Source organism: Eupeodes corollae, chromosome 2, assembly GCF_945859685.1.
Source record: "Eupeodes corollae chromosome 2, idEupCoro1.1, whole genome shotgun sequence".
Classification (NCBI taxonomy): Eukaryota; Metazoa; Arthropoda; class Insecta; order Diptera; family Syrphidae; genus Eupeodes; species Eupeodes corollae.
The window spans coordinates 966,326-992,742 of NC_079148.1; the positions used below are offsets into that span (position 1 = coordinate 966,326).

Sequence of the window (26,417 nt, forward strand, 5' to 3'; positions counted from 1 at the left end):
GTACACAGGAATGGCTCAGATTTGTAAGTCACTAGGCCTTGGTTCTCTACGGACTGTTGCGCTACCTAATTATGTAATTAATTAAATTAAGAATGTGCAATGTTTCACCCAAAAAAATTTTAGTGTTACACAAATTTATGATAAAAAATTACGCCTGGATCAACTTCATCCGTACTGTGAAGAACAGGTATTATTTCTTTGGCCGTACAACACGAATGTGAAAATGCTCAGTCTTTCCTACTTTATTAGAAAAATTCAAGAATTAAAAACAGTTAACGAAGACTTATATCCAACACAATTATACACAAATTTTTAAAGCTTATTTTACTACAACTCAAAGCTGTCTAGTGGCAACTCTAAATCAGTGTAATGGAATGCATTTCATCTCATTGTGCTGCGGGTTTGATGTTTGTTGTTGTTTCAATTTCGCAGCTCTTGTTCGCACCAGCTGCCGGCGATTATTAGTGAAACAATTTTCCCACCCTCCATTAGCATTAGCATCTACAATTGAAGCCTAATTCACCTACCTGAAATATATCTTCGTGATTTGAGTTTTCATTTTCGTTAAGCTTGTAGGCGGTTTACTTTACACACCAACAGGTATATTATTATTATTGTTATAGGTTTATTACTTTGTTTCTTATTTGTGTAAAGTATGAATACATTTTATAGCTCTCTAGTTCTCTTTGAAGAGAAAATTATATTGACATAGATTAAAATAAATATAATTGAAATTATTTAGTAACGATTGACAAAAAAGGGCTTTTAACACTTAAGTAGTATAAATTATGGCAGGTAGGCAATTGTTATAATTTTAATCATATGTTTCATTTACACAACAAGATTAAGTTATTGTTTTGCTGGAAAAAGAAAGTGTAGGAAATACACTCCACTTCAACTGAATACGTACAAATATTTTTGAAAATAATGTGCTTATTTCTTCAAAATATTGATGGTTATTGTATTGATATATTCTGTCAATGATAGCTACTCCGTTAAGGTGTTAAAAAAATAGTTTCAGAAGAATTTTTCAAAAAAAAAAACCTATCTTTGCTTTTGTCCACTTGTTAACAAGTATTTGTTAAGTTTGGTAATGGGTACTGCAACGTTTACTTACAATCATTTCGTACAGCCTTTTAATATAGTTCAAAGAAATTTCGTTCCACCCTAACTTAATTGCTGATATTAAGAATTCCTTGTCTTTAAACTGACAACCAACCTCATCCCCAATTATATTTAAGAATGTTAAGATTATACAAATACGACAGTTATTGAAGGAAGTGGAAATTTTTCTTGTCTTTATACACTTTTAATAGCAAGTGAATAGGCACGTTTTCATGGGTCAAAAAATGTTAGAATATTAAGCAAAAATTCTTTCCAGGATTTCCTTTTACTCCAGTCAGTTTTGATTTAACGACCTTAAGCTCTACTGTTCTATAATAACTGATAGCTCTCCAAACCACAATGGTTCCTCATGGCTGTAAATCTGTGATTAACCCCAAACCACAATGGTTCCTCATGGCTGTAAATCTGTGATTAACCCCTGCGATTTAAACACCTTTTTATTTTTTTAAATGTTGAACATAAAAGTTAAATCTATCAGGGCTACAAAATTAAACTGTTTTTCATCTGAAAAAAAACTACTTTAAGTTTTGTGAAAAAGTCAAATCTTTGAACTCTCTGTTATTCGTCAAGTAGCCGTTTTTTCTTAAGTTTTATTTGTTTAAGATGGCTCGAGTTTTTTGACGAGCGTTTTGCATTCATTTTTTGGATTTACTTCTGTCACAAAGTTAAAAGAATCTGATGCGAACCTTAAAATTGCACAACTTCAAACTGCTGTTTTTTCATGTTTTTGTTTACTGTACGAATCTTAACTTTGTAAGTAATAACTAAAGCCAAGGTAAGGTCAATTTTAGCAGTTGTAGCAAGTCTGTCTACGTCTTCATTTCCAAGCAAATCGATTTTAGTTTTTAAATCACTGCTTTCTATTTATCTTCAAATCGAAGAACAAAAATTGAAACCTGAGAACACTGAAAGTGTAAATTTAAACTGTTCAACTCTTGAAAAGCTCAAAAACGACGCACGATCGAATTTTCGTTGTACTTCCTCAGTTAAGACATACTTTCGATAACATCTTAATATCTTTAGAGATAGCACCAAAACCATCAATATTTGGAGTTAATGTCCAAAATATTTTCAAAAATGTTTGTGCGCACTCAGTCGTAGTGGAGTATATGAAAGCAAAAGATGCTTAGATTTATTTTGCACAGTTTAAAACCTCTGTATTGGGGTTTGATCAGAAATATCAATACAATCTGACATTTTCAACAGCAAAATTTAAGATAACAGCCGTAGAAACTTTTCGTACCGCTAAAAATCACCAATAATATCATTTTTTCCTAAACCATTTCTTTGAATTGTCGTTAACTTCAGACCCACTATCGGGCTAGAGGAATAAATCTAACATTAAATCTAAATTTGACATAAATCTTTAGACCAGGAAAATTAGATGAAATAAGGACTTATTTTGAAAAAATTAACACAAAGTTGAATTTCGGTAAGGAACTTTATTTACAGGTGTATAAAACTCCATTAAAAGATCGGTACACAAATATTTAGGAGTGTTAAAAAGGGGTTTAAAAAACTTGGAGTCATTTTGTAATATCTCAAATACCTTTGGAGTCTTGGATTAGGTTAAGATTGACGGCGGACTAATTTCAAAAGGAATTTGGTTTTAGCTTTGAAAATATACGGTCAAAGATTGCACGCAATCCTGAAAGTTTCAAAAACTGACCATGCAATTTCTATCAATCTTTGGGGGATTACTTTATTTATTTCGTTTAGTCTCGTAAATCATTGATATCCTATGGCTCGAATTAAGTATTGATGTCACAGTGGCCTGCGATCTAACGTAAGCTTACCGTTGCGGCTAATTAATAAACGGAGCTCCTATGGGATTTCTTTACCAGTTTTGTCTTTGTAGCAGTGTGGTCTTGTATGGTCTTGATTGCTGCTTGGCTGTTGATAAATAAGTCTATGTTTTCTTTTGTTCAAATCATAAGAAGAAAGATCATTAGCGGGTTAAGAAACAGCCAGTACTTCTGCTTGAAAGACAGTGCAGTAGTCTGGTAGTTTTATTGATCTTTCTCATGGAAAATTATTTAAAAAAAACAGACCCTACATTTTTCACCGTTTTGGAACTATCACGAACCACTGATACATGATTTGTTTTTATGACCCTGTTTTCCATCCAGTCCTTCCTAGTGGGGATTTATGTTAGTGCTACTTGGTTAAAATCTATGTAAGGCTTTAAATAGTCTACTTGAGTGTCCATTCTATGTCAATAGTGTTTTTTTTTAAGTTTATATAACTATTTTGGCCCCCAGTTTTTTCAAGAAAACATCGGGAAGGGCTAGTGAGAGGAATGTTTTGAGGATTGCAGTCGATGTAGTCCTCATGGAACTTTGAGTACCTCAAATTTTTGTCATATTTTAAAGATTCGTAAGCCTTAAAAAAGCTGGCCTGACTACCATACCAAACATGCGTATGTAAATATTGGCCTTACAATAGCCGTGCACATCTACAGAATAGTTTTGGGACTTGAACCTTTATTCTTCCAAAAACTCCGTTGCGGGTATAGAATGCAAATGAGGCTTTTCTTTAATAAACTTTTTTGTAGTGCACGGAATTGCCTATTAACTAAGCCCTATATCATGTGAACATCGGAAAAAGTGAACAAGTTTCGGATATTTCCAGCTTCACGCACTTTTTCGCGATCGATTAAGTCATTTTTAGAAGTAAAGGATATTGATTTGAATTCAATTTTTAAACCGCTGGAGATGTTTATATTGTTTATAAAATTTCGAAACACAACACAAAGTAAACTTTTACTTTCATTAAGCTTCTCCGCACTTTATCATTTCCAAATCGTTGATACAAGAAAATACCCTGAAATAAAACAGACGACCTACAGATTTCGGAACAAGTTAACTTAGAATTTCACAGTCATATAAATTAGACTTAAAGCTACATATTTTTCCAATTTAATTTAATAGAGCGTCACAATAAAATTTCAAGCTATTAGTTATTGTTTTTTGTTTTCAAAATTTAAAATTAATTTAATTTTTCTTATCAACAAAATATCTCCTCGATTATAGCCTTTATTATAACTAAGTTAACATAAGTCAAGAGAAACAAGTTAAAATCCACATAAAATAATACTTTAGATAAAACAGTAAAACATTCACACTATCTTAAGTAGCTAACGTAATACGTAATGCTATAAACAGTAGTAAATTTATAGATTTAACAGGTTTTGTCTTTAAAATTATTTCTGTTTTTTATTTACGACTGTAAATTTACTTCATTAACTGACACACAAAATATTACTATTCATATAAAACGGATTTAAAAACCAAAAAATTTAAAACAGCTGCTTTAAAATCTATAAACTCATTTAATCATCTAAAACGCAGATTAATAATGTAATAACTTTGTAAATTTTGGAAAATACAGAACTTCTATAATTCGCAAAAGGTACTCAGAATATTTACCCAAGATTTCTTGACTTTTACGACTCTCCATCAGAAGGTTTAAACACCAACAAAAAATATGATTTATTCCATAAAAATAATAAAAACAAAATAATTCATTCCTTAAAACCACAGACAATGTGCATAATAATCGTAAAATAAAAATAATAAAAAAATATCTCAAGACCTGTCCGTGTGGATATAGTTATGTGTTTGGAAGAGAGCTAGATTTTACATTTAACATCTTTTGGGATTGAAAAAACATTCAAATTAACGATGCTATTGAACATAAATTAGACCCTTGAAGTTTGGATGGAAATGTATATCGAAGATGCGAAAGTCTTCAGATTCAGATACCTATATATAAAAACACTCCGACTCTTTTGGAGCCCATTGACGCCCACATGCCACCTGAATTGCTTCATATTTATATGAATATACTTTGCGTCGTCGTCGTCGTTTGGACGGTTTGTCGGTCGGTGGGGCGACATAATGTTAGATGAGGCAACGAGAATATGTCATTGCACAGATTTAAACAGAAAGGTGAATATTTGTATAGATAGATACTTTTGTTTATATACATAAAGATACACAGATACTTAACTTAGGTACGTACTCGAACCTTACCTACTGAAATATTGGGAAGGTCGTAAATGTGTTTTGTCGTCTTCTGTTTTGTCTTTTTGTTTGCCTTTCTGGTTTGGAACGATTTGAATTACATAGAACATTGCGAGCTATGGTTTACTTTATTCCGCCCAACAAAAAATAAATATCATCAAAGGAACGCCAGGATACGTTTAAATCTCCGGAAGTGATGATAACAGCGGCAAACCTGACTTAATTGAAATTTCACAATAAATCACATGATTCATGCTATGGTTTGGTTTCTTTCTTTATTTCTTTCGATGTGGCATTAGTTCAGCTATATCTAATTGATGAAGCTCGACTTGACTTATAAAGCATACGACGACGATATTAAAGGTTAATTTCTGCAGAAAGGTTTTTTTTGTTTCATTTTAAGTGAGATAGATATTGTTTTTTGTATATAATTTATTCACTCACAGTTAGAGCCTTAAACGTTAGAGTATCCCTTTAAAAAGGGATAAAAGGACTAAGGCTCAATTTAATTAATTCTCATTTTATTTGAACTTTTTACTTTAAAGACATTTTGTATTGATAATTTACCACCCAAAATATCATGAATATTGGACGCAGTATATTTTCTATTAAGAAGTGACGTCGTCGACGAAGTTTGCTCAGAGTCTAGATCTGATTTTAAGATTCTTTGCCCGATATTAATGATTAAGGTTCTTTTTAAAGGTAAGAGCACAAGGGAAGAAGTTTGTTAGAATAACTATAAACAAAAAAGGTTATCACCCTTGTTCTTCGGATGTGGCTTACACCTAAGACAGCATATGATAAGCTCATTAAATTCTGATCTTGACAGCATTGTTTAGTTAATTTAGTTTAGTTAATTTAATGCTTTGAAAACTCAATGCCGTCTACTGTCACAACGGCGTAACCTTCTCAGAATGCCACTATCCATGGGTAGTACTTGCATCGAGGAGATTGAACAGCAATAAGTCCTTGATGTGTGCATCACAAACTACTAGTTGTTCAGTGATCACATATTTGACATCGCCAAAAATGCTGCAAAGTGTTTAGATTTTCTCCAACAATGCAAGAAATTTTGTATCTCTTTGGATCTGGCTATAATTTACAAAGCTTTTATTTATTTGGGCTCGAACCCCAATAACGTACTTGAGTCTACTGGATAGAATTAAAAAAGCTCTAAAAATGATAGGAGATCGTTCTCTCTCCGAAACATTTGCTTCTTTGAACACCGCCGCAAGGTCTCATGCTTGTCATTGTTTTATTGTTATTTTTATAAAAAATGCTCTAGCGAAATAGCCAGTTGCGTTCCTCCACTTAAACAATTCAACCGTAATACCCGTACTGCTAGGAATGACCATCAGTTTACCCTTGAACCCAATTTCGGACGTACTGTTAAGTACAGAGATTCTTTCTTTATCCGCACTACGTGAATGTGGAATGCTTTACCATACTCAATATTTCCCATTCATTACAATATGCAGGCATTCAAAACCAATGTGCATCGGTTTCTTCTTTCTAATCTTATCCTCCTTTCCTAATTGCTCGCACTGTGTTTAATCATTATAAGGGTATTCATAACCCCTTTAGTGAGCACACCATATATAAAAAAAGGTATTTCAGATACCACAGAGAAGTTCAAATCTTCCAACTCCCACAACTTCTCTTTAGACGGCTATAACTTAAGAACGAATTGACGTTAAGACGTTGTTAAAGTGTAATTGTATAGATACGAGTATTGTAACAGAAAATGAAAAAAAAATCAATTTTTAGAAATTTTAGATTTTACTTTTCAAGAACTGTGCCTTTTTAGTAGAAAATATTGTCAAAACTCAACCGAAACAAAAATGTCAAGCCCAAATATATAATATTACAACAAATTTTAACACGAAATGGTTTATATTGGAATTCTTTCAACAGTTTTTTTTTTCAAATATGCCAATTGCATGAAAATATATTCTAAAAGTGGAGTTATTTTCGAGTAATCGAATAAGACAACACCATACCCTCTAACCCTCCCACCAAAATAATTGGCTTCATTCTCAATCTCAATAAGAAAACCTATTATTTTAGAAGTATTAATGATGTTAGTGAGACTCTTCACCAAAATTCAGCTTTTTCTAAATTTGTTCGTTTTAAATGATGCAAATGATGTTCCTTCCTTCATCTTTCTTTTGATGATTTAAACCTAAACAATGTGTAAAATGTCTAATAAAATCTCGTGTCTACACCGTCATAAGTTATGGAGCGTTAAGGGTCGCAAAAACCGCTTTATTTTATTATTTCCGTTTCTCGCTCGAATTGTCAAGCATAGAATTTTCTACAATGTTTGCCTATTAAATATTTGGAAGCTAAAAATCTGAAAAAAAAAAATAGATTAAAAGTCCTTTTGTTTAACTAATGGAATTCTTAAAAACTCTCCCGGTGAGAATCGATTCCGAGGAATGTGGTTTTATCAAATGAAGCCTTTGAATGTATAAAGGTAATACAAGTCTACAAGTTCAGGAGAAAAATAGACAAAATCTTAAAAATCTACGTTAAATACTTTGTATTCAATCAATTTGAACGGAAAAAAGAAACAAACCGAATTAAAATACTTTTTGGATCATGGAAATCACGGTTGACCTTTTGACGAAACCAAATGTTTTATAATTATAGTGATCAGTAAAAGTTAGTTTTGGGTCTAGTACAACGCCAAGGTCAGAAAATCGGGAGTCTCTATTCAGTCAGTCATAATTTATTATATTTCGTTTCCGTGTAAAACACATTAACGTCCTACATTTGTTAATATTCAAAATGAAATAGTCATATCATACCTTCCCAAAATTGATTCAGATCTTCTTTCAAAGTTCCTGATGTAACTAATACATAATTCGATTTTTGTTCACATCGTTTGCATGGATAAATGATACAGAATTATTAAAAAAGATATGACGAGATCCAAACAACAAAAGGGTCGTTAAGTCTTATTTTAGTTAATTTATGAAGAAGAATTGTATGACTTTATTTGTCGAATACCTTGCTAAAGTCAGTAAAAATGCAATTGTCTTCATAGTGTTTTTCGATGCCATCCAAACAATACATAGAGAATTGTAATTGATTTTATTTTCCTAAGCTCATGTTGATTTTTACAGATAACAGAAGAATAATTAAAAGAAGTTATGTGATAGACAAGGGATTCAAAAAATTTATTAAAATAGCAGATAATTTAGCTATGGAACGGTAATTCATAACTAAAGTCTTAGAATCTTCAAATTTTCTAAGGCGCATAACGGCCTAAGAAATCTTAAAATTGATTGGTGTAAAATGACTGTATTCTTATGGATGAGGTATAGGAGAAGAAGTGTTTACAGAAGAAAAATCTGTTAAGACAGTGTTAAAATTATCTTCAAACATGTTCAAAATTGACTCTAGAAGATGGCTTAAAAAATTTTGAAAGGTCATACTAGCTGGAAGTATCTAAAAAAATATGGGGGCTCATTATTAGGTCACACTCAGTATTAGAAACGAATTGAGAGTACCATAAGTTTGAATAAGTCACACAGTCGTATTGCAGTTCTTATGGTAAATTTTGGTCTCATCAATCTTCGATAGAATGAAATTAAGCTATACCTTTTTAATTTTATTTATAAAACTTTTTGAATGCAAATTAAATCATGGCATATTTTAAGTTTTTCCATCAATCAATCAAAGAATGCATTTTGTCGCATTAATAGGTGGTATACCGGATTAGATTTTCTTAAGTTCCAAATAATTGTTTTCGTGACTAACTCTAAAAAATCGGTTCGTAATGTAAGATTTCAGTTTTTCCTAGCTAGTTCTGCCCAAGAGTAAAATTTTATCAAAGACTTAAGCAACAACTATAAATCAATAATACTTGTTTTTATTTAATTAACTTTTTCTTGGAACTTAACACTAGAACGAAAAAGAATGAGTAATAGAAATTTTAGAGTAGAAGAATCAAAAATGCCAGACGCCAAAAATTGTTAAGTTTTTTAGAAATTGTTACTAAAAAGTAACTATACAAACCACTGTGTCTTTAGGATAGAAATATTGAAATCGATTTCAGAATTCTATGAATGGACCGCGAATCAAGTCCGACTGAATTTTGCAGTTTTTACTATTAGAGAATCCGCTGATCGAAAATTTCAGAAGTATCAATAACATAGTTTGAAACGTGTAGATTATGGAATACGTAACACATCCCCAGTCTCTATAAATTTTGACGTTTCGAATTTGTATGAGAACTGTTACGGATATAACTAAAATAAAGTTTTTGTGACAATAAAAAAATGGGGAACAGTTAGACATTTGTCTCTGTAGAAAAAGAACAAGACTTCGTCGTCAATTATTTTAGAAGGTGGTAAAACGACTGAGGAGCCAAAATTTGACCGAAAACAACATAGGCTTCTTTACGAGCAACTTTCTTCGATACCTCGGCGATTCCACTCTTTAGCACGTACCATTCGACAGAACAGAGAAACGTCAAAACTTTCATGACTTTTCTCTTAGTTAAAAAGTTTTGGCGTTTCGTTGTCGAACGGTACGTATTGCAAAGCGCGTTTGTAACTTTTTTGAATCTGATAATAATCCTTTTAAAAGATGCGTTGTAACTATAATTTAAAACGTAGATCTTTTTATTTGTTTAAAAACTGTCAAAATTTAACTTACGTTTGAAATCTACATTCCATTCTTTGTTATCTAACACTAGATGGTCCATTACTACCAATCCGGTAAAATCCATTGTATTTTTTTTATTGTTTTAAGAAAAAAACCTTGTTTTTTTTTAATATCATTTTCATCGATATACATTTGTCAACAAATTACATTAACGGCAGGCATTTTTGTAAAAGGCGAGGAAGTTTTATATCGATATTACAGTTCATAAAGGAATTCTTTAACTGAATCAGTAGCAGATCTGGATTCTTTTGGATCGAGGAGGCTCCTTGAAAATGAATTAGTGCAAAATCCATAATCGGAAGGATTATTAACAAATCCATTTTTCCCACTTTAAGTTGACCTAGCATACTGTGTAAGGGTTTATGTTTTATTTGATTGAAAAGAAGACATATTGCATATGTCCAAAGAACCAAAAACTTAAAAATCTTTCCATAGGTGCAAGTTCCAAATTCCTATATTTTCAAATGGTGAAATTCTTCAAAAACAAATAGTCAAAAATTAAATGAAAAATCCAAACTTATCTATCATACACAAAACAAGAAAATACAAAAAATTAAAATAAAACAACACAAAGCAATCCAATCCAATTGAAATCCAATGCAATCGGAAAGACCGACAAGTCGTTAAGTAGAACAAATTGTGTAGACTGGCCAACAAATAACAACACACATGACGGACCAACGGCGGTAACATACATATCGTTTTATACGAGAAGCGATGCATGCAACTTATAGCTCCGAAGCTCATAATAAACATAGTTGGAAAAAAACGACGCCAACCCAGCAAAAATATCGACAGGAACGTAAATCGTGCGATCGTCATTGCCACACGACGACGACGACAAAGATCGGTTGAAGCTGAAGAATTAAAGCGCAGCGCGCCAGAGCAGAGCTACCATCATCAGAAACGACTTAAGCCGAGCAAAGCTTCGTTTTGAGTCGGGCACGCGTAATGGCTACTTATCCGGTTGTGGTGCTTGTGGGTCTCTTCAACTTTAACCACCATCGTCATCCACCATCACTATCACCATCACTCCAGCTTCCAGTCCAGCATCGAGCTCAAGCATCATAGCAGCTCAAACAACGAGAAACGAGAACGACCTTCATGGCTTCATCATCTCAAGTCGCAAGCTGGCATCTTGAATCTTGGCTCTCTGATTGTTTCTTTCTTGTTTTTTGTTCTGTTTTTCTTAATAAGTAACATTAAACGGATGGAGAAAAAGGAATAGGGAACAACAAAACAAAAATGGAGGCAAATAAAATAACACCAAGTCGTCATTTGCAGAAGCCAAAGGTTCAACTCTTAACCGAGATGCATTTAAAAAAACAACAAAAAAAAAACCGGATGGATACGTTTCTTCTTCACCACCAACACCACCAATACCACCATTACCACCAACATGGATATTAATAGATTTATCATGGCTTTGCGAATGCGATATTCACCTTTCCGGATCCATTACGAGGAATGACAAGCTCTTATTGCTAAACAAATGCAAGTAGCAACTAGCAACCCGGGGATTGCGATTGAGAAACTGGGAAAAGAATGTACCTATGTTATGTATCTCAGCTCTTCCGTGGCTCCTCTTCTCGTGGTGGAGGAATAAGTGCAAGTTCTTGGGTGGAGTGGGACGGGACGAGGGGACCAGTCGAGCAGATGCATTCGCATCAAATTGTGAGGATAATATAAGATTTTTCTTGCTTTGTCAGATGTGTTCTTCAGCTTTTAAATTTCTTCTTTTTATTGTTGTTTTATTCCTTAGAAAACATCTCAAATAAAAATACACACTCACATGCAGATTTATATTGTATCTAAGACTTGATATAACTTTATTGGGATGTTAAGCGCGAGCGAGAAGCATCAAGGACGAACCAACTCTGCCATTGACGACAATCCTAAATGGAAAATTCAAAGACACATAATCCATCAGAGATCAGGGAGTAAAGGCTTTGAGTTGAATTTTATTTTGAAAGATATTTTACACGCAATTATGCAACGCACTTAAATTGTATATACGCATGCATATATTTATATTATATTAATTTTGTAGTTATAAAACTACAAACATCCATATTTATAATTTTAATTGAATAAGAGAGAAAGTGCACACATAATGCGACAACGAGGTGAGAAGACAAAGCTTATTCTTATACCTGAGCTGAAGCTGAGGTTGAGGCTAACACGAGGGGCATATGAAGGCATAAAATACTGAAAACAAGACAAACATGACTTGAATGCGTGATAATTAACAAAAAGACAACAAGAAAAAAGACTCACTACAAAAACCTCTCAGAAACAATAAAAGAATATATGCGACTGTCCTGACCCTCTGTCATTAAATACGTGATAGGTGGTCATAATTGCATTTATATAGCTTTGAGGGCTTGCAGAAATATATGTACATACATATATGCAAAAGGTTTCGAATGCAGTAATATTTTATACAGACCGACGCGACCTACCGAAGAAAATCTGCCGTTGCGATTTTTTAATTAATTGTTTTTGTTGTTAAAAGAATTTTATTTATTTCGTGTTTCGTATTGAATAAAAACAACAACAAAAAACTTTCTTTGTGAATATTTTTATTTTAACGGAGAAACACAAAAAGTAATTTTTATCCATTATTTCAATTTTGTACGTATTTGTTTTATTTATAGTTGTTTGTTTTTTTTTGTGTGTAGATTTATGCAGAAATACAACAGAATTTCAATACCATTGTTGGATTATATTTAAATTTGTTGTATTTTTATTTCAGTTATTGAAACACAATAATTGGCAACACAAATATCCAAAGAAGAACTCTGGTTTTGGTGACTGTTTCGAAAATTTGTACATTACATAAAATGGTTCACCTTAAAATACTTTTGAACATTGTGTTTATGCTGCGTTGTTTTTTAACATTTGTTGAAGTTATCGCAATCATTCAAATTTCTGTAAAATTTATAATCTTGACATTTCTCGAAGTATCAAGGTCTCTAAAACCTAAATCAAAGATTTTTACAGTGATGTCGGAATGAGTCAATGACTTTTTCATATAAAAATTGCAAAAAGGACTTCCATAAAAATTTAGTTTGTGATGTTTTAACAATCTTAAAGAAAAGTGGAAATTTTGGTTGACAACAAATATCTTACGAACCAAGTTAAACAAAATCATTTTTTCAATAACCGAAAATAATTGTATGCAAGGAACAAAAACGTTTTTAAAATCTGGCAATTTTTGTTTAAATAAATAGAAACCTTCAGAAATTACTGCTAAAATGATTTTTCTAGAATATCACGAAAATAAATAAATTAAAGTCTTGGTTTCAAAATTATGTTATTTTTGGAAACATTGTATTTAACTTTTATTTACGTTTTTGAAAAAGCAAAATCAAAAAAAAAATTTGTTGATACTAAAAACCAAAAACCTACTAAAAAAAAATAACTCAGAACTGGTAAAAAATGATTTTCGACTAAAATATCTCGAAAACAAAAAAAAGATTATTGACTTCCAACATTTTTTTATCTCATACAAAATGAAGTCATTAATGTTTTCATTTAGTAAAACTTTTAATAATTTAGGATTCAATTTTGACCATAATACCTCGAGATAATAATGAAGATATTGATTTCAAAGTAGTTTCATTAAAGAGAAAAATTTGTCTTAATCTTTTGTTACATTTAAAGACATTGGTCAACATTTTAAAGATCCTATTGTGAAGGGCTTAACAATTTACAAGTAAGCAATGTGCTAAATATTTAGCAATTTACTAAGTGAGTCTTTACTTTGCTAATAAGTCAATTGCCTTTAAAAAACGAGCATCCAAACATGTCTAAAAGTAACAGCTCGTAAAGATAAACAAAGCAACTACGTTTAAACGTACCTATTTATTGGAATTCCTAACTACTGACTGGACTTTTTCATCCACTGGTCTTATAAGAATAATTTTACATATGTCAGATGGATTTAGTAAATTGCTAAAAGTTAAAGTAGCGATTTCGCAATTGAGAACTAGGGCCTAGTGACTTACAACTCTCAACCAACGCACTAACTATTATGCCAAGGGTATGATATTGCCAAAGCTAAATTTTGGTGGTCATTTATACGTCCTTTATATTTTCTAGTCCAATTGTTTTGTACCAGAGCAAAACAGTTTAGGACATCAAAGAGGTCAAGTAGATATGTACATCTTACCCTAAATCACTTTTATTTCTAGATTCTACATAAAAAAGATTTGTTCGTCAAGTTGATAGACTTGGAGAAAAACTATGGAAAATGGTGGTAAGTGCATTTGGTCAAAAATGTAATACAAAATCATATATTTGGATGGAGATTGTTTTAGTGTTAGAAACATATTTTTTTTTATTCGAAAACTCAGTTTCTGATTTTTTGCATTTTGGTAAGTAAATATTCAAAAGTTTATTATTTTCTCAAAATTAAGTAACCTGCCTGCAATGCAATTACACAAATTTTGTATTGCTTTAGTTCAAATTCGACTTCAAAATCACTTCATGTTTTTGAGATACAACCTATTATAATTCGAAAAATAAAACGTATCATTTACGTCGTTCAAACGTAAAGTTTCTTGTCTTATCCTTTTTTGCCGAAATTTAAACGGTTTAATGCTCTAGACAAATAGCTAGTGGCATTACTCCTCTTAAACAGTTCAATCGTAATGCTTGCGCTTCTGGGAATGCTAATCAATATGCCCTGGAGCCCAACTTCGGCCGTAATGTCAAGTTCAGAGATTATTCTTTAGCCGTAATACACGAACGTAAAATGCCTTATCACACTCTGTCTTTCCCAGTCGATCCAAAGTGTTCAGGAATTCAAAACCAATTTGAACTTGCACCTCTTTTCAGGCCATCTCTTCCTTGCCTAGTGATCACACTGTGTATTTGCATAAAAAGGGTAGTGATATCCCCTTAAGTGTTCGCTTATTATAGAAAAATGTATTTTATTTTTCGTTTAAAAAATTTCAGTATCTCACTTAATTTTCAAAAAAAGTCCTCAATAAAAGAACACTGAATCATTAAAGCCAAAACTGTCGTTTACAGAAAAACGAAAAATGTTATAAAAGCAATTTATGATCTTATTATAATTTCTTAGTACTTATAAGATTATAACATCTTGTTTTTGATATTATAACAAAAATACCTAAATAATTTTGAAAACGGCTATTTCTGAGATTTCTTAGTTTGAGCAAATATAGGTAAAATCGGAGTTTGATTTCTAAAACAGATCTAACGTTAACTTTAAAACGAACTTTTCAATTACATAAAAAAAATTTCATTCAAGGTTTTTTGCTGTCTTTGTTTGTACAATCCTTAAAATCTCTGTTTAAATGCACTAAACAACCTTTAAAACATATCATGAATAACCAACGAAGGTTGTTGTAATTTGTTCAAACTGAATATTTAATTTTCGTGGACCATTAGATTTATAAGGTTTTTATAAATTCTAAGAATAATTTCAAGAATATTTTTTTTGATGTTTTAAAAATTGTAATAATTTAATTATTATTGCAGGTTTAGTCTAAATTTGTATAAAAAAGAATAATTTTTTAAAGGATGGTTTAGTGCAACTAAGTTCCGGGGCCTTATTTGTCAAAATAAAAGAAAATTGAACCCATTGACTATTGTTTTTAGTTCGCAGACATTTTGGAACTTTTATAACTCTTAAAGATGGTTATAACTCCATAGAAACTAGGGCTGTTCGACCCTGAATTGAGTCTTGAGAAGTTCTGAGATTACCAAAATTGTGACATATTGACATAATATAGCAGGTGTTAAAAAAAGAAACCCCTTTAATATTAAGAAAGGAAACAACACAAAGTTAAAAAAATTCTTTTCCTCTAGATATAAACGAAATGGACATGGCTTGAAAAAGAATGTCAAATGCCCAATTACTGTCTTTCAAATTACCTTATCCTCAGCCAATTATTTAAACACCTTTCACTATTATATATAAAATGTAGCTTGTATACCATGTAAGTGGTGTGTAGCCTGAAATGTAATTCCTTCATTTAAATACTGTGATATCTTTAAATCAATAAGTAGAGCAGAGATATTATATGCCTCAAATAAAACCGTAGGCTTCCAAAGATTTTGACTTTCTTCACTTATTATGTTGTCTACTGGTGATTGATCCAAAAGATATTAAGTTCACTTTTGATTGATTTGTTGAATAATTGTTATAAGCTTATATCAGCTAACCTCCAGTTTCTCATCAAAGTGTTTTAGTAACAAACTAAATTCAAATAGGAGATACATTTTCAAATTAGTGACTTTTGAAAAAATAATATTTATGAGTTTCAGTATTTTCGGAAATGATGCAATATTAAAAATTCAGGACGTTAAACCAATTTATTGTGCTATTTTGAAAGGATTTAATTTGTTTGGAAAATTGTATTTAGTTTTTAATACATTTTTTTTTCTAAGTAACACAAGATATCAAAAACGTCTTTTTATGATGCATAGAGCTATTCTAGAGACAATATAAATTTCCAATATTACAAATATCTTTCACTTGCCAAATAATAATATTTTCAGAAATATCAACAAACAATTTCTATAAGTTTTTAAATAGATTTTTCTTAAAATAACTCTAGAAGTCTTAAACACTATTCTTTCTTTCAGTAAAATAATATTTAGTTCTCAGAATATTCCCAAACATTTTTTCATAAATCATTAGTTGCTTTCTTAAATTCAATTGAATTTGGCATGACGTCAAAATGTGTGACGATAGCGTTATTGGCCAACAAAAACCATATCCCTAACGTAGTTTAGTACGAACATCTTTCTTAAAACTGTGAATTAACAAATTGATTTTAGGAAATTTGAAAGGTCGAGAAAAATGTTAAAATCCAGGCCATTACAAAATTTCTACTGTGAAGTTAAACATTTTTAAGAAATATGATATAGCTAGAAGTCAAATTTCCACAAAACATAAAACACGAAAAAACTCAAAAGAAAATAAATTGCAATAGAAAAAGTGTTCATTTTTAGATATTAATTAAAATCCCCTGAGGATGTTGGCGAAAAAAGGAAATCTAAACATTGGGAAAAAACAAGCCTTTTGCATATATTAAAAAACAACTTCAATACTTAGATATCTTCAATTACGATATCGGTTTTGAAAGTCAGAAATCAGTTTATTTTAACATGAAGTTTTGCTTCAAAAATGAAAGAACAAAATTAATTGTGGCTTTAATTTTTTGATAGTCCTATGAGTTTCAAATCGAACAGGACAATGAAAGTAATTTGATATTTTTAGGCCTTCTTAATTATCAGAAAATTTAAAATTACTAAGAATACTTTTCTGTTAAATTTAAATTTTTTGATATTAGAACCCAGTGCTTTCCAAATTCGGCACAAAAATTGGAGGGGACCTACTAAAATTACTCGCACATATAAAATTAAGAGTTGTAACTAACTTATAAACATATTAATTTATGGAAAGTGTTGGAATTGTGTTTCAATATATTAACTTCAATAAGGAAGTTTCCATTTCATTTGTCGAATATAAAATTTTGTCAGTTCTTGACGTTTCAAGGTCCCTAGAGCCGTGTGTGTCTGTCAAATATATATTGTTATTAAGACAATAATGCTATGGTGTTTTTTTACCATACCAATTTAAAAAAAAAGTTAAAAAGTTGGTTAACCCAAAATATCTCACTTACCAATAATGCTAGCGAGTTGAATTAAATTGTATATTATATATAATTTGACGTAATACCACATAAGTATAAATTTAGAAAAAGTCAAACTAACGATTTTTTCATAAATCAAAAAAGCTGAACAAAAATATTTGCCACCTCGAATATTTTACGAACAAAAAATGATGTTATCTCCAAAATAATTTTGTGCCATAAAAAATATAAATAAAAATTAAAAATATTGGCTTCAAACTAATTTTATCTCAAAGAAAATATTGTTTTTGATATTGAATAATCCAACACTCGTTTTTTTTTCAAAAAAATCTGCAAAAAATAGCAAGACAAATTTTTAAAAATTAATGTTCGGTTCTCGATATCTCGTGAACAATAGAATTTGTTAACTTAAAATTAATTTCATTCTTCCAATTTGTGTTTGTTTATATAAGAATTAAAAACCTTTAAAAAATGCTACTAAAATTGGTAAAAACTGGGTTTCGACTAAAAATCTTCTCGTTAACAAAAAAAAAAGATTTTAATATAAAACTATTTCATTATATGCAAAATATTTTAAGAATAATTCAACTGACTACTTTTTTAACAAAACACAAAAGCCTACAAACTTTTAAGCAAAACAAATCAACAGAGGGGATGTGATGTGAAGTTAACAGTGTTGGTCGCATCCCAGCCTCTTTTTTTAATTTCAAGTACTGGATTTTGGAATTGCCCTTACCTTTTTAATATACCTGCTCTCATATTGAAAAAAAGATTGATTTAAGACATCTCTACAAAAATTTTGTATCAAATTGTGACACTTAAGTAACATTACTCTTATTCAATACTCAAATATGATTGTTTAATTTTTCATACAAATATTTTTTCTAAAGCTACTAATTTATTTGTCTTGAAAAAAGTTTTAAAAATTCAATATACTAATCAAAAATCTTCTTGTGAATTTTTAAAAATTTTCAATAACTCAAAACTTTACTTAAAAGTTCCTTAAACGTCGCGTATTTGAATAGCAAAAATTAAAAATCTTATCTCAACATTTTTACTTTTTTTAACATTACATAGTTTTAACCAATTTTTACTTACAACTTTTAAAGAAATCATATATTATTTTTATTTTATATAAATTTACTTTTGTTTTTATTTTCATGAATATTTGTAAAAATACCATTTTGATCTTTAATGTTTTATCATAAATAAATTTAAATTCAATTTAGTATAAAAGTCAAATAAATAAAATCTGCCTTAAGATATAACGCATGTTAAACAAAAATCAATAAAATTAAACAACAAATAGACTCTATAAATAAATAGCATCAACAACTTCTTGTAATTTATGAATTTTTAGTAAGATCAACTAAAAAATTAACATAAAATTTAATCTCGAATCTCTTTAGCTTCATATTCATAGACCCCATCCATAATAACTAAAGTCTCAAGTCTCAAATAACAAAACAAAAATAATTAAAAAAATAAAAAAAACACGTTTTCAAGAGTATGAAAATAGAAATACTCAAAAACAATTCTCTTTTCTTTCTTCCCTTCAAAAACAAATCTCTTTGTTAGAATTGTATCTCATGCATTTTTATGCTGCATTTTGGATTCTTTTAAATTTATTTATATTCAAATTACTTCCAGAATTCCCACCGAAATAGTATCTTTCAGATTCAGTTAATTTATCCAATTAAAGAGAGTTTTTCCATTGAAGTTGCGCATAATACTGAAATTTACTCTTAAAATTCTTGGCGTTTCTCTTTGGTTCTTTTTTTTCTTATTGTATCTTTTATTTGTATCTTTAAAACTCAATATTCTCCTCTGGCTCTGCGGCTCTATACGGCTCTATGGCTCTATATCTCTGCCATGCTTCATTTCAAAACGAGCATATGGGTTCGGGATGGAATGGATTTTAATTCCAGTGAACTGTTTTGTGTGTTTACCAAGAGTTTACCATCTTCGTCAGTCGACAGTCAGAAGCTAGCCAGTCATTCGGTGGATACTTCAGAGTCAAATGGTGCGAAGCAGTTGCAGTGCGTGTGCCGTGCGGATTGTTATATTTTGTTATTCAAACTCTGACTGAGTGTTTTTTTATTTTTACAATTTATTTACAACAAATAAAATAAAACAAACCTGAAACACAAACAACAACAACAAAAACAAAACGACTTTGCATTCTATGAATTAAATTAATAAGAAAAAAGGGAAAAATTAATCCAATAAAATCAAATCAAATCGAAAAACCAGTTTAATTGTTTATAAATAAATAATAACGAAAAGAGACTCAAATGGTTTTTGTATGTTTTTTAAAAAATCAACTACCCATTGTTTTATATAATTATTGATGTTTTGAATAGTTTGTTAAACCCTAAAGAAAAAAGGATAAAAAGCTATTTTTAAATTGAATTTTTTCGAGTTTCAGAATTGAAACATCATTTTTCATAGAATAAAAGGACAACGGGCTCGTTTTCTGTTATTGTTCCATGTGCTCCTTGCAATTCATTGAACCCTTAGTGTGCTGTGTGTACTTTTAGACCGAACCGAGTTTGGAAATCCATTTGGATTTCCTCCCACTTTACGTACGTTTGTTTTTCTAATACCATAAGTAACAATTCTATAATTGAACGAGAAAAGTAATTAATCAAACTTACACATAAAACCTACAATCATCTTATTTGTACATACAAAAATATTGTAAAGAAATTTATAACAAAAGCGAAAAAAGTGTAATTTGAATGAATGAGAAATTTCAATTGATCGGAAGTGAATACGAGAATAAGAAAACGTGAATACGAGAATAAGGATATCAAGTGTGTTTCCTGTTCCTTTGATTTTCCGTTGCCAAAAAGTTTTCGAGTAATTTGTAAATCGAATCATCGTGAATGTCTTAATTAAGACAATTAACAATTTGTGTGAACATCAACGCGCTTTCAAAAAGGATATATCGAATTTTATTTATTGTGTATTTTTGTATTTTGAACTTAATGTCGTCTTATGAATAGAATTGGATTTTGAATCTGTCGAAAACGGTAAGCTTATTAATATTGAATTTTTGTCTAATATTTTAATATAATAACATTAAATTTTAATTTGAAAGTATCGTCTAGGGATGTTAAATTCGTTTTTAAAGCTTGTTTCATTTCTTTAAGGACTATGAATAATTTTGTTCTTTGTATTGAGAATTCAAGGAACTGTTTCTTATTTGTTTAACAAGAGTGAAGAAAGGACTTTATTAAAGGTTATTTACATGCTAAGAAGAACATTATAGCTCAGTATGATCTTATCTTTGATCAATCTTCTAAATGGAGTAGGATCTTAGACGATACAATTTTCTTGTCATCCAATTGGATGTCAAAACTTATCAAATTTATGAACTACATATTTTTTTGAACTTCTGCATTTTAAGAAATTAATAAGTTCTTCAAACAGCTACTGACATTTTCTTGGTTTTTGCTCACATTTTAGTAGAAAGACCAACTTAAACGTTTGTTCCATCAACGATATCTAAGAATTCCATTGGAGGGTGTTAGAATGCATTCTTTTTAGAATTAAGACTAACTTAAAGACGTTGAATAATCTTCTTTCTTTGGTTGTTGTGACCTTTAAGGCACCCAAGCTCTTGGTCTTAAAGTAGGTAGGTATATAGTTCTACTATAGCATTGTGTATATATTTTTACTTAAATTGTAGACTTGAACTATTGTCTTTTTATCTATTTTGTAGAAAAAAAGCATTGACATTCTTGGTTTTGTGGCTTTTTTAATTTGTTTTAAATGAAATTTCAGCAGCTTTCATGAAAAGAAAAAATTAAAAATAGATTAAGGGTTCGGATAAGTCGTCTTAACGACATGCAACAGAACTAAAGAAATATATGTATGCTTTTTTAAGATCTAAATAATCAAGAAATAATAACATTTTCATCAGTATTTAACTTAAAGAAGTTTGAAAACTCAAGTATTTTGATAATTTTTGTTGTTAGTTTTGAAATTTTGAGGGTAAAAATATGAATTTTTAACTAAATTTTGGCTTCAAAAAAAATAACTTTCAAATAATGAAAACTTTTTAGACATTTTGTTAGCGTTTTGTTACTAAATTTTTCAGTTTTTTAAATGTTTCTACATGAAAATACAAAACTAAAAGCTAAAGATTATTTTGTTTAACATAATTTGTGACTTTATATAGAAATATTCTTAAACTTTTTCACAAGAAAAAACTGTTTTAAAGTTCAAGTCCTTGTTTGTCAATTATCAAGCTTAATTTAGAACAGATTTTGTTGAACACAGTTTTTATGCATACAGATAATCAACAATAGTTTTGAAGTAGCAGTTCCAAAGGTCAGGGTTCAATTCTTGATGCCTTTGTTACCAAAAACTTTTTTGTTCACGTCAAGTGCCCTTGCAAGGAATCAAAAAACTCTCTAAGACTAATTCTTGTTATGAAAAATCCTTCATAATTTAGCCATTTGAATTTGGGATACAAACTGAGGGTCCACCTACATTACTCCACAGGCAGAAATAGTTGTGAATTGTAAGTTAACAGACCCTGGCTTCCCAGAAGCTGTGTAAAATAGTTATCATATCTTAAAGTATTGACATTTCCAATTCCTGATAAATTGAAAAAAGTATACACACTGTTGATCACTTATCCTTCTACAGACTATCTCTTGTCATGAAGAAATTTTGTTCATGATTCTTGTCATTTGTATTTGGAACAAAATTATAGGCCCCCAAATTTTTTTTGTCCAATATCGAAGTTAGTTCTGTCATTTCAACCACTGCTATGCTCTTTTTCCTTTCACATATGGTCTCTAAGACATTCCTAGATTAAAAAAGGTTCTTAATTTATTGTTTAAAATAACGATATTTAGATAATATTTCTTTATAAAGGGTGATTTTTTAAAAGCTATATTAAAGTTTTTCAAAAAAAAACACAAGAAATTCAGAAAAATGCATGAAATCTTCATTGAATCGATAGTACGGTCCATATAATTTAATGTTTGAAGATAATTTCATACAAATGTTGACCTTGACTGCGCCTCAAATGGTCCATCCGCTAAGTTCAATTTTGGAATACTCTTTCCCACATTTCGGCCGGTATCTCACGAATAAATGCTTCAATGTTGTCTTCCAATGCGTCAATTGAAGTGAGCTTGTCTGTATAGACATAAGATTTAACATAGCTCCATAAGAAAAAGTCTAAAGGCGTTAAATCACACGATCTAGGTGGCCAATTGACCGGTCCCGAACGTGAAAAAAAATGTTCACCGAATTCGCCTCTCAATGAGTCCATTGTTGCGCGTGCTGCGTGGCATGTGGCACCGTCTTGTTGAAACCACATGTCATGCAAGTCAAGCTCTTGCATTTTAGGCAAAAAAAGTTGTATATTATCTCACTGTAGCGCTCACCATTCACAGTTACCTTACGATTCGCATCTTCTTTGAAGAAGTACGGTCCCATGATGCCACCAGCCCATAAACCGTACCGAACTGTGACTTTTTTACATGCATTGGTAGCTCTTGCAATGCTTCTGGCTGATATTCACCCCAAAATTGACAATTCTGCTTATTTTCCTACCCATTCAGCAAAAAATGAGCTTCGTCGCTGAACACAATTTTCGGGAAGAAGCGCTCGATGAACTTTTTTAACAGAGCACGCATTGTGATAATAAAATTCAACAATTTGCAAGCTTTGTTCGTTTGTTTGACGACTCATGATTAAATTATATACCAAACTGATGATGTTTGACAGTGAAGTAAAACAGAAAACGAGTGTCAGCTGTTTAAACCAGTGTTACCAAAAAGATAATAGCTAAAGAATCACCCATTACTAACAAATTTGAATTCATTCCTTGGTCAAATCCATGTCATCTAAAATTAAATGTATATACTATTCCTTCGGAATGAATGCGCATAAACTATGCGCCTTGAATCTTAATTTAATGCTTCACTTTTTGTTCAAATATAGAATAGATGCTCATCAGTAAAAAATAATATTTAATGAAATAACATGCTGCCTGTAAAATCTCATAAAAAATAAAAGTACAAATTTTCCATGCAATCGCACTCTCAATTGATTTTAAAATCAAACAGACAAAATCTCATTCCCTCCAGAATCCGCAAAGAACCTATACATGAAGGTTGGACTTGTACTCGGACTGGATGGCGCCATTAAGTCGCCTGGTCATTTGAATTTTTATAGTAGGTATATAAACGTAAACAAATGTCTTGTCTATCCAAGCTTGATTTAAATTAGCATATAATATTCTTACATATGTGTATAGTGTAAAGTTGTACCTACCATATATACTAAAATAATGAATAACTAAATTGCTTACTAATAAATGTTATTCGTTATCATTGAGGCTATACGGCAATATATTTTTAACATAAATCAATGAGAGACTTCGGCTATATAATAAACGTTCGATTAACATAAATTCATTTATGATCTAGAAACATGTTCTCCTCATTTCTATCTCAATCTCGATGCAAACATTATAACTAACCCAGCCTAAACTATATAAGATACAAAACGAAGTGCCTCGCAGCGCCATCTATGAATCTATCGTATACAAGCTCAAGCACTGAATATTATAGTCCACAACACAACAAGACGACAATCTTTATACTCTATCGAGCTATTAATTAATAATAATTTCTTTTCTTCTAGTTTTTGTCTTGAAGCAAACAAAATACAATAGAACATCTTTTTCCTAACATTCGTTTTTGTTTTCATATATTTTATATAGTTTTTGATTCGTTTCTAAGCTAAGCTAAGCAAAGCAATATAATAATTAAGACCCGCCGCCGAAGAGATATTAAAGATGATTAAAGAAAGAGAACAAACTTACAGATACTCGTAGATACAAACAAACATCCATAAAATACTAGTTTAGAAAAAAAAAAAATTGAAAAAGATACAAAATGTGTTCATACAAATAAATTTTAATTAATTCAAAATCCGTTGGATACGAATACGAGTGGAGTATATTTTCAAATTTGTTGTTTTTGTTTCTATGTTTTTTGGTTTTGGTTTTTGTCTTCTTAAATGATAAACCAACTTCGGCTTAATTAAGAATTCGTTGTTCATGTTCATATTATTGATGATTATAGTTGATAGTTAAATATAAAAAGTATCTATGTACATATCTATAGATACATTCTATACATATCTATATGTAATATAAATATAGGCTTGAATATAGAAGTTTATGTTGCTGCTGCTCCTGATTAAGTGGCCAGTTAGGGAATTGGGTTTCATTAAAATATTCTAATTGATAGATCACATGGGGTTATTGAAAAAGCGGTACACTCGTATATGCATTGTTTGATACACTTCCACATCAATATAATTGAACATTATTATTTTTAGCTTAATTTAAATGTGCACATACATATTTCTACACATTTAGATAAATATAATCGTAAAATGTATGTTCGCAACATAATAATTAAAGAAGAAAAACAAATTAATAGAGGATTTCGAAATTTATATGTATTTTGTATACGATATGAGTATTTATGAGTTTTAAATTATTTTTTATTGCACTCGTGACACTATTTTTTGTTGTTGTTGTTATTGTTTAGTGAAGTTTATGAGAAAATATTTAATGATTAAACAAAAAAAGAATAGAGTTTAATTAACCAAAATAAAAAGCAATTATAAATTTCATGCATGAACACTTTTTTTTAACAAACAATTTTAGGGAGCTATTAATTTATGATATTTGTTGCACAATACAAGAGAAAATTTAATACCGGCAAAATGTTGTACTTTTTAAAGAAAGGTAGCAACTTGCTGCAACGAATGGATCAGCAATTGTTGATATTGTCAAGTTTTTTTTTTATAATTAACAAGCTCTCAAGGGGTTATAATACCCTTAACATGTTTAAAGTTTAAACACAGTGCGAGCTTTAGGAAAATGGGGAAGGATTGAAAAGGAGATACCGATGCACATTGGTCTTAAGGTTTTGAATATCAAAATGATAGGGAAAAATAGAGCTGGGTAAAGCATTCCACATTCTCGATGTGCGGTTAAAAGAAGAATCTCTATACTTGAAAGTACGTCCGAAATTCAACTTAAGTTTAAAACTTCAGAATAATAAGAAGTTTGAAACTTCAGGATAATAAGAAGGATGTCAGGAAGGATGGTAGATCTTTGAGAAAAGAAGTTTAAAAAAAAGAAGATTTTCGGAAATTTGAGATCTATTCGAATTATAATTCGAAAAAAGCACATAGTTTAAAATTACAGATTCTGGAGATTTAGGGACAACATTACCAATGCGAAGTTAAATCGTATCGAAATTCCTAGAAATTACCAGAAAATTGCTACTTACTTACTAAATTAAGATGGTATTACAGTCCTGTGCGAACTAGGGCCTCAACCAACAAATTTCTCCATCTAGCTCGGTCCTTAGCTATACAAATTTCTCCAGTTGTGCACTCAAAGTTGGGTGAGGTTACTTTTAACTTGTTCGGGCCACTTGATTTGCGGCCTTTCCTACTAAGCTGTCGCTTGGATTGGAAGACTTTCCGAGCCGGAGCATTGGATTCAAGGCGTTTTTATCTCGGCTCTGCTCCTTCACTTACCTTCAATTAATAAAGGACTGTAAACCGCGAAGGAATTTTCTCTCGAAACGGTCCAAGGCTTTCATCCGATTTCGTCATAGTACATGCTTCTCCACTGATCAGCAGAATTGGATAGCACAAAACATTTTTTAGAGCTTGAAATAACTTAAGTTAACAATTCAAGAATAAATATTTCTCGAATGAATTTTTCATTGTTATAATCTAGAAAATAGTTTCAAGTCTTTTCATTTTGTAAAAACGATTTTTGACATATGTCAGTTGCACTACGTTTTCCAATAAATCTGGCTGTATAGCGTCCAAATTGGCTTGAATGTTGCCTACCAGTGCTTCAAGAGCTGCTGGTTTGTTGACATAAACCAATGACTTATCA

General features: G+C 30.6%; 1 protein-coding gene across 2 annotated transcripts in view; it reads left to right on the forward strand.

The window, feature by feature from the left end:
- The first annotated feature begins 19,423 nt into the window (after nucleotides 1-19,423).
- Nucleotides 19,424-26,417, forward strand: part of LOC129944315 (irregular chiasm C-roughest protein) — an 88,815-nt gene continuing 81,821 nt past the window's right edge. For both annotated transcript variants that reach the window (XM_056053664.1, XM_056053663.1), the window contains exon 1: nucleotides 19,424-20,490. The gene's annotated coding sequence lies outside the window, so the exon portion shown is untranslated. The remainder of the gene's footprint in view (nucleotides 20,491-26,417) is intronic.